General features: G+C 29.7%; 1 long non-coding RNA gene across 1 annotated transcript; it reads right to left on the bottom strand.

Annotated features, from left to right (window-relative positions):
* Positions 1-921: 921 nt before the first annotated feature.
* On the bottom strand, positions 922-3,049 carry LOC126550181 (uncharacterized). The gene is made up of 3 exons (XR_007604219.1): positions 2,744-3,049; positions 1,126-1,400; positions 922-1,055 (listed from the first exon to the last, which is right to left on the bottom strand). It is a non-coding gene; the product is annotated as an uncharacterized LOC126550181 (long non-coding RNA).
* Between the last annotated feature and the right edge of the window lie 6,151 nt (positions 3,050-9,200).

The following is a 9,200-nucleotide window of genomic DNA, read 5'->3' on the forward strand; positions in this document are numbered from 1 at the left end:
CGGTTAACTTATATTCAAAGGAAACCAACTTCTTCCCTGAATATCATATATTTAACGGGTCATCCCCGACCACGTTACAGTAATAACAATAAAATAAATGAAACCTGTGCTGCTACGTTGCGATACCAAGTGGAATCCAGGTTGGAAAGGCGACAGCTTTTGAAAGGTAAATATATTGATATATAGTCATATAAATATAGCATATAAGTATATAACAGTCGCTCGAATAAAGCCGGAGTGTAGTGAACACGTCATCGTCAGGTCCCAACTAACTTGGGACTTACGATAATTGTTACTACATTTCATCATGGTATATGGTAACTACATAAACAATCAAACACGGGTCAGTTGACCACGAAGTCACCAAAAAAACTACAAACGGGTGAAAGTTTGTTAAAAATATTTCAATGCACCAATTGTTTTCACTCTGACCTACAACATAGCAAATTTGCGCACAGCAGATTTAGTTTTGTAATGTTAGCTTTAAGATTAGATAGAATTGACATAGAATCAAACTTGAAAGATATAATATTTTATAAGGAACCTTATTACAGGAAGATATTTATTTATATTTTATTTTTAAATTAAGTTATGGGTGTTTAAAGTTTGTAGGTAATTATATTTAACATAATTATTAATTTATCATTATAAAAATGGCTGAACCCTTTGTACACAAATATATGTACTATAATATAACTATATAACATGTACTAAGTCACATCTTTAAGAGTGGGCATCAACTAGGTAGTTAAAATGTTTCAGTAAAGAAAAAAGTTAATTTTTTTTAAAACTAATTTAATCTTTTAATTATTTATTATTATTTATTATTATATAATTTATTATTTATATAATGTATTATGTAGTAACTATTAACTTTTGCTAGAACAATCTAGAAAAATTAAAAGAAAAATGAGTAAGAAATTGTCTGTTAAGTTAAAACGTTTATTGGCTGAAATAAAAATATAAAACAAAACAATGTAATAACGAATTTTATACAATACATAGACATTGATATGGGTCGTTGAATACTTACTCCTTAATTGTTTCTGTAGCATCTGTAACAAATGTTTATCATTAATTTTCATTTATTAATTTAATTTAATTTAATTTTTAAATTTTTCTTACCATCTTCCTGGCCATCCATAGTGCCAGCAGCAGCCTCAGCAGCTGCAGCCTCAGCAGCTGCAGCTTCAGCAGCAGCAGCAGCCTCGGCCTCAAGCCATTTGGCTTTGGCACGTTTGGCTACTGCTGCCGCTGCCACTGCCGCTGCCGCCTTTGCAGCTGCTGCTGCTGCTGCGGCCACTGCTCCTTTGGCCGCGGGGGGGGGGTTTGATGCTGCTGACTGCGCTTTAAAGCGCAGTCAGCAGCATAATGGCCCCTATTTAAACATATGTTGCACTCTATAAAATCAAAGGCATTACAATTATAACAAATCCGTGCAAAAATATTATTAAAACAATTTTTCATTTTTATAAATTACTTTTGTACAATTATATAAGAAAATTAATCCCCATGTTAAGTTAGATCAAAATTATCAATATTACCATAAATTAATATAAACTAATGTAAATTCTAGAAAACTGTGGATATTAACATTTTTAAATGGGTCAGTAAATTATGATTAATTTTTGTCCACCAGATAATAATAGCCAAATGCCTATGAACAAAATCAATATTTTTGTAAAAGTAAAACAAATTTAATGTAATCAAATCCATAGGTACCAAATGTAGATGAACTGAATAATTTTTAAACACAATTAAAATTTCCTATAGTGGTCTCAATCAACCGTTATTAATTATTAATTGAACCTACGAAAATATTTCAAATCTATTGTAAATAATAAAATAAGAAATAGATAATTTATAGTACTGATCAAGATCAAAAAAACTATAAATCTAAATTTAGAATAATTAAAATAGAAAAATCAAATTGAAATTCAACGTACAACAACGAACAAGAAAAACCCTGTTATTGAAAATCTAATAATATTATAGTATTACATATTTAGTTAATATTTTTAAGTTTAATTTGATTTTTTTGTTCGTAAGTTAAAGTATTAAAACCACTAGTTAATAATACATCTATTATATTGTCTTTTTGCATTTTTTAAATACTTAGAAATATAACAAATATCAAATAGAAGATAGTATAAAACCCTGTAGTAAACGTGTTATAGTTATTAAATTATAAAAATGCATTAAATTATGACAGCGACTAAGAACGGCGCGCGGTACGGCAATTATTGTCGTGAACCCAGTCTCAATAGAGTCTATAATACGCAGCTTATTCTCCCTGCCCCCTCCGGCCCTCCATCAAACCGGCCGTACCATTTTACATGTTATGATTGAAACTGTCGGGCGGCAGTTTCACTGTAACGGCGACCGTCACCGTCATCGATAAAACTAAAATAGCATTTCTATTTAAAGGTTTTAGACTTGGTTGCTTTCAATTTATAATAATAAACAAAGAAAACGATATAAATTATATAATATTATATTTTCAATTCGAATAAAAATATTTTTATGCATTATTATTTTAATTAATTATTATTTACAAGTAACTGGGTTTTTTTAAGGGGGAGACTCAGTCTCAAAGTCTCCCCTGACGAGCCGCCCCTGATCCCCACCCCGGGAATGTCAGAAACCTACAGGTGCATAAATGGAAATTCTACCCAAACATAACATTGACGTACTTAAATAATTATAAAAACAAAATTAGTAGGCAACTTTAAAGTTTACTTACTGCTCCTAACTTTTCTACCAGCGCCGCCACGGCCACCACGGCCACCACCGCCGCCACGGCCACCACCGCCGCCACGGCCACCACGGCCACCACCGCCGCCACGGTCACCACGGCCGCCACGGCCGCTCACCTCATAATAATAGTTGTATATGTTGGTTGCCATATTCTAATCATCAATGAAGATAAAATTAACAACAATAACAATAACAAAAATAAAATTAACTTAGGTATTATAAAATAAAAATGTGAAAACTAATTAAATAAACATTCACAATAATTAAATAGTCATAAATAATTACGTAAAATATAAATAATCATACATATTATAAACTCATATAACTCATAAAAAATCATTGTAAAAATAACAAAAGGTAATATACGGGTTCTTAGTTTTTAAAAAACCATGACATAATTAAATAATAAACTCAAAAAACACCATTTATTAATAGAAAACCATAGTTGCAACTTGAAAAAAATTTAATTTCAAGTACACTAAGTATTAGAAAACGATATACAGTGGAGTCTCGATAACTCGAATTTCAAGGGAGGCAAAAATTAATTTGACATGTATTTTTCGAGTTACAAATATCGCATTGAGTTCATACGAATTCCATAGGGACGAAAACAAATTCGAGTTATCAAGGTTTTCAATTTATCGAGACTCGACTGTATTCAAGAATATGTGTATATTATTTATGTACATATTATTATGTAAATAATATTATTAATAATCTATTCAATTAATAAGGTAGCATACCTATAATATACATACATCAATTAAAAATTGTATACTCACGATTTAAAATTAATGGTATATATTTGACTGCTGATCAATGAATGACCGCACCTCAGTATAATATTATGTAGCACAATTTTATTTTCCCTCCTACCACAGGATCGCTGTCGAAAGCGTCCGTCATCGGGGAAATCCCAAAATATCGACGAATAGAAATATAGGGATTAGAGACTTATTTTTGTGTTTCATTTTAAATAGTATTACTAATATCATTGATTAAAATTTGGTCATATATTATGTATATTTAATAAATGGTAATACCATGAACAAACTATTATTTTTCATACAATTTTACGAGTGGCCAAAACTGGTTTCGTACGTCTTGTATAAATATAAGTATTGACTTTCTTCTCTATATATCAAATATAATCATCTCTATATATAAAGGAATTCTATGGCGGCTAATATAAATGAATGCAACAAAGTAATAACAAAAACCACCAACAAAACCAAAGCTTTCGTCGGATAGACAATTTTCCTGGCTTTCCGAATATGTAGGTTAAGTCGTGCGACTCCCCGGGGAACACGACGAAAAAAATTAAAAACCACGGACTGACGCCCGTCACGCGTAGTACGGAAAACAGTCACCTGGCGACTTACCGTGCTACGAGACGTCTCTCAATAACCTCAGTACCTTTTTGAATGTATTTCGTCGGATAGACAATTTTCCTGGCTTTCCGAATATGTAGGTTAAGTCCTTCGACTCACCGGGGAACACGACGAAAAAAATTAAAAACCACGGACGGACGCCCGTCACGCGTAGTACGGAAAACAGTCACCTGGCGACTTACCGTGCTACGAGACGTCTCTCAATAACCTCAGTACCTTTTTGAATGTATTTCGTCGGATAGACAATTTTCCTGGCTTTCCGAATATGTAGGTTAAGTCCTTAGTTAAAAAATATAGGTATACTTACTTTATTATATATATAATATATATATTATATATTTACATTTCAGATAAAAATAAATCTAAAGACAATTATAATTACTTTGATTCATCTGTGTTTGGAGTATTTTTGTCAGTCGCAGGGCTGGTGGTGAAATTACCTTGAACGCGTTTGCTAAACGATGTATAAATTTATTATAGGTATAAATACCAACCAACCGATGACCATACATTTTTACTTAGAAGTGGAAGTATAACTTACGTGATTTTCTTTCCACCTTTCTTCTTCCTATAAGCCGCTACAGTTTTTTTTTTAATTCTGTACTTACCGTCCATAATAAATACAAAAAAGAATGCGAAAATTGCAATAAAAATTAAAATAACAAACTTCGTCCTTCACTTTCTTCACTATTTGAATAAAATTAGATCGTAAATACGAGTAAAATTGAATAAGCAATAATAATAATATTTGAATAAGGGTTCGTTGTGAACGAACGATTACGGATATTATTTTAGTAATAATAATAATAATAATAATAATTATTAATTATTAAATAATTTTCCGATAACGACGTCTGTCTAATAGGTTGGGGGAGTGGGTGGTTGTACGCGGATCCGATCATACCATAGAGTATGGACCACACTCACACTAAAGCTACGTTTACACGATGATAGTTTAACGCGATAGTTAATATAGCTGTTCAGAAGTTGAACGTACTAATTGTATTTAGATTTTAGGTACCTAATTAAAAATACCTCAATAAACAAAAAATAGATACAATAAAATAAGAATTACATTTATAATATAGGAACACACTTTGGTTGATATATAATTTCCTTTATTATGGTTATTTTGAAAGTATTAAATATTAAATAATATATAATAATAAATAATAATAATAAATTTTGAATAGTAATAACATTTAAATAACTAATTAACTAAAAAAAAAATTATAACAATACAGATTAAAATGTAGTAACAAATTAATCTATGTAAATTTTCTGTTTTAATATAACAAATAGGTAACATTTGAAATTCAGTTCAGTAGGTAGGTACTTACTTTGTACTCGATTAGGAACATAAAATAATAATTAAGTAACTATATTTTAAAAATTAAAAGGTTAGTAAAGAATATCATCAGGTTTAAAACTTTTCAAAAACATCAACAACTCCAGGAAAAATGGATTTTAACTGTCTACCACTTTTTTTTAGTTCTGGGTCAGGTATCCACAATGTGTGATGATTTAAAAATAAGCATGTACGTTGTTATTGATAAAACTTCACCTTATAATAATATATTAATTAGGGTAATATAGTTAGCTATTTTAATAAATAATAATCAAAGGGATTTTAAATTCGACTTTCTTTATCCTATTTTTTATTATAAACTAAAGCATATAATTATTACGATTGATTCACAACAAGATATTGTTAGGTTTAAAATGTTAAATGAATATGTTAATTTAATAAGCGCTTTACGAGTGTGTCGAATTAAGACAGTGCATATGAAAACTGTATGAGGCAGTAATGGCTAATGTGAGCAGACTTATCTGAGTATCAAAATGGGGGTTCTACTTATAGTATTGATCTTTGATACCTTGTTCCATTTTAAATTTGTTGTTTATTTTGTATAAGTACATGGGTATAATAAAAATATGTTATTGTAAGATTAGTGACATTTCTAATGTGTATATAATATATATATGGTTATTTCTTATTAATAGTTTTTTGTACTTTTTGATTAATATCAGGGTACATAGGTATTAGGTATATATATTTATTATGTTTTGATAGTGTTTATTAGATATAATATTATAATTATTATAATATTATATTATAATTATATATATTAGATAGAAGGCTCCTAGTTTATTGTTTCAAAGGCAGATGAAAAATATTAAAAATCTTTAGTTATTAGAAAGGGTTCAAAATTCACCGGATTGAGCTGAAAAAGATGTCAATTGACGGGAAATATTCTCTCCTTAGTAGGTTGCTACGTTGAATAATTATAAAAAAATCGATTGACTTTTATGTATGGAAATAATAATAATATTTAACAAATATAATAATTAAGCTATTATATTAAAGAAAGTATAATATTATTATAATTATGAATATTGAACATCATTTAATACTCTTTGAATAAGAATCAGTATAGATGGTTGTATAGTATTATATAAAATAACATAATATAATATAATATATTATATTAATTATTAATAATATATTCTTATTCTATGTATATAATATTATAATTTATAATGAAAATGATATTATCACATTTTGATTTTGATAGCTGCAAAAAAGGGTCTAAATGTAGGCAATATTATATACGGACACAAAAAATGTTTTCCTGCGAAGATCCATTCGTATATTTTAATCGTATATATATTTATATATGAGGGTAACTGGTACATTTCGCTCTAGGTAGTTTGGGGGGAATTGGTATAAAAAAAGGTACTTTTGGGGTCTATCATAGATTAATGTAGGTACCTACTCTCCCATTAATGATGTACTTAAGTTTGGTAAATGGACATCGTTTTCTTGCACATTATATATTATTTAATATAATTATTATCAGGGCTCATAACTTCTAGCATCTAGTTGGATACTTTGGTACCAATAGTTTTTAAAAGCGCCATGAAAAACAAAAGAAAAAACGAGAATTATTACGTAAAATCTGTTTTCGAGAAAATCGATTTTGGTTTTTGGTGTAACTCTTAAAAAAATAAATGTATATATATGAAATTTTCACTGGTTGTTTATACTTGCATTTTCTATACACGATAAAATTTTCGAAATATTATGATTTGTTTTGAACTGTTTAGGAACATTAATAAGGCTACCCTTATACACTCCTAGTAGTAAAATTTTAGCTTTTTCTTGCTGACTGGTCGCTGAAAGAGTGTTTTACCTTTAATAATGGCTGGAAATCATGTGTTATCCATTAGTTCTCTTAGTAGTTTTTTTAAAGACAACATGAAACAATTTAAAAGAGGTGAAATAGAGGATAAAGATGGCCAAATACTGAAATTCCAGGCAGATTTAGAACAAAATATTGTTGTAGGTGATGTCAAACCAAGTATGAAAAGTGATCCTTACAAGGTTAGGATTTTATTAAATGAAGGTAGTATATCTGATGCCCATTGTTCTTGTCCACGCGGAGTTGCAATTTGTCACCATATTGCAGCTTTGGCATTGTATACACATTATAACATTAGTTCAACTGACAAAGCTTGCTCATGGAGTGCTAGACCAGTTAATGTGTCTAGTCATATAAAAAATATTAATGATATGTATGGCACATATAACACTCAGTAGTTATGCATTTTTTTTTGTAATATTTTCAGGAAGGAAGGAAGGAATAAAATTTATAATTTTAATTTTTTTGTCAAGAATAAAAACATTTTAATTTAATGACATAAAAGTAAAACCTTTTATTATAAAATTAAAAATATACAGGGTGTACTTTTAGAATACAGTGATTGAAAAAATATAAATTTTTAACTTTATACAATTCACAGTAAATATTTTTTTTATATGACAATAAAATCAAAATAACTTTAATTTTTTAACTCGTTAATGCCCAGCCTTGTATACATATTTACATTATAATATACAATATTTACATTAGGTATATACATTATTATATACATTATACACATTTATATATACATTATACACATTTATATATACATTATTTACATTATATATACATTATTTACATTATATTATATACATTATATACATTATATATACATTATTTACATTATATATACATTATTTACATTATATTATATACATTATTTACATTATATTATATACATTATTTACAGGAAGGAAGGAAGGAATAAAGGAAGGAAGGAAGGAAGAAATTGTTGAATGAGATAAAAGACCTATTGGGCCTATCTCTTTAGGAATTCATTTAACCCTTTTCATAGAAGCTTACTAATTTTTTAAAATTTCTATTTTTGGTTTTGCCTCTTATCTCATTCAATAATTTAATTTTCCCATCCACACATTGTGGCTGATAAGGTCGAGCAAAACTTAGGGAAACCACATAACTTCTTTTCACCTTAAGTGCAGGGTGAAAATAAGTTATATGGTCCCCGTCGATTTGCTCGACAATAGCAGCCAGCCATGGACGACCCCTGGTCAAAACATTCACAGCATCCCCTGGCTTTAGGCCATGGGATGCTGCGTCAGTTTTGACCGAAGTCGCCATGTCGGTGGATGGGCCAGGAGCGGGAGAAGGGATAGGAGAGGAGTGTGGGGAAGAAGCGTAAGTTGGTAAGGAGAGGGTGGAAGAAGAGTGTGTGGAAAGAACAGGAGGATATAAGGAGTGAGAGGATGAGGAATACATAGGAAGATCATAGGAATGGAAAACAGGATGGAACAAAGGACTTTCAGGAGAGGAAGGAGGGGGGGAGGGGCCAGTGACAGAACCTCCCTGGGAGGGCCCAGGGACAGGAGAGGTAGGTCACTGGCGGAAGGATGGCTAATACTTGTTGACCTGAAAAAATAAAAATATTAAATTATAGCTTAATTTGAAATTTTCAATACAATAATTAACTAAAATTATAAAATTCTTACAGTTTCAAGATCAGCCAAAACTATTTTTTGCCGTCTCTTCTTTGCTGGCTATAAAACATTATTTAAAAAACATTTGATTAGATTATGTAGGTAGTTTCTATGTTTTAAGCAAGGCAAACTAAAATACTTAATTTATTGTATTTGGAAGGTTAAAATTCGGATATCGGGGGTTCCCATAG

Source organism: Aphis gossypii, chromosome 2 (genome assembly GCF_020184175.1).
Source record: "Aphis gossypii isolate Hap1 chromosome 2, ASM2018417v2, whole genome shotgun sequence".
NCBI lineage: Eukaryota > Metazoa > Arthropoda > Insecta > Hemiptera > Aphididae > Aphis > Aphis gossypii.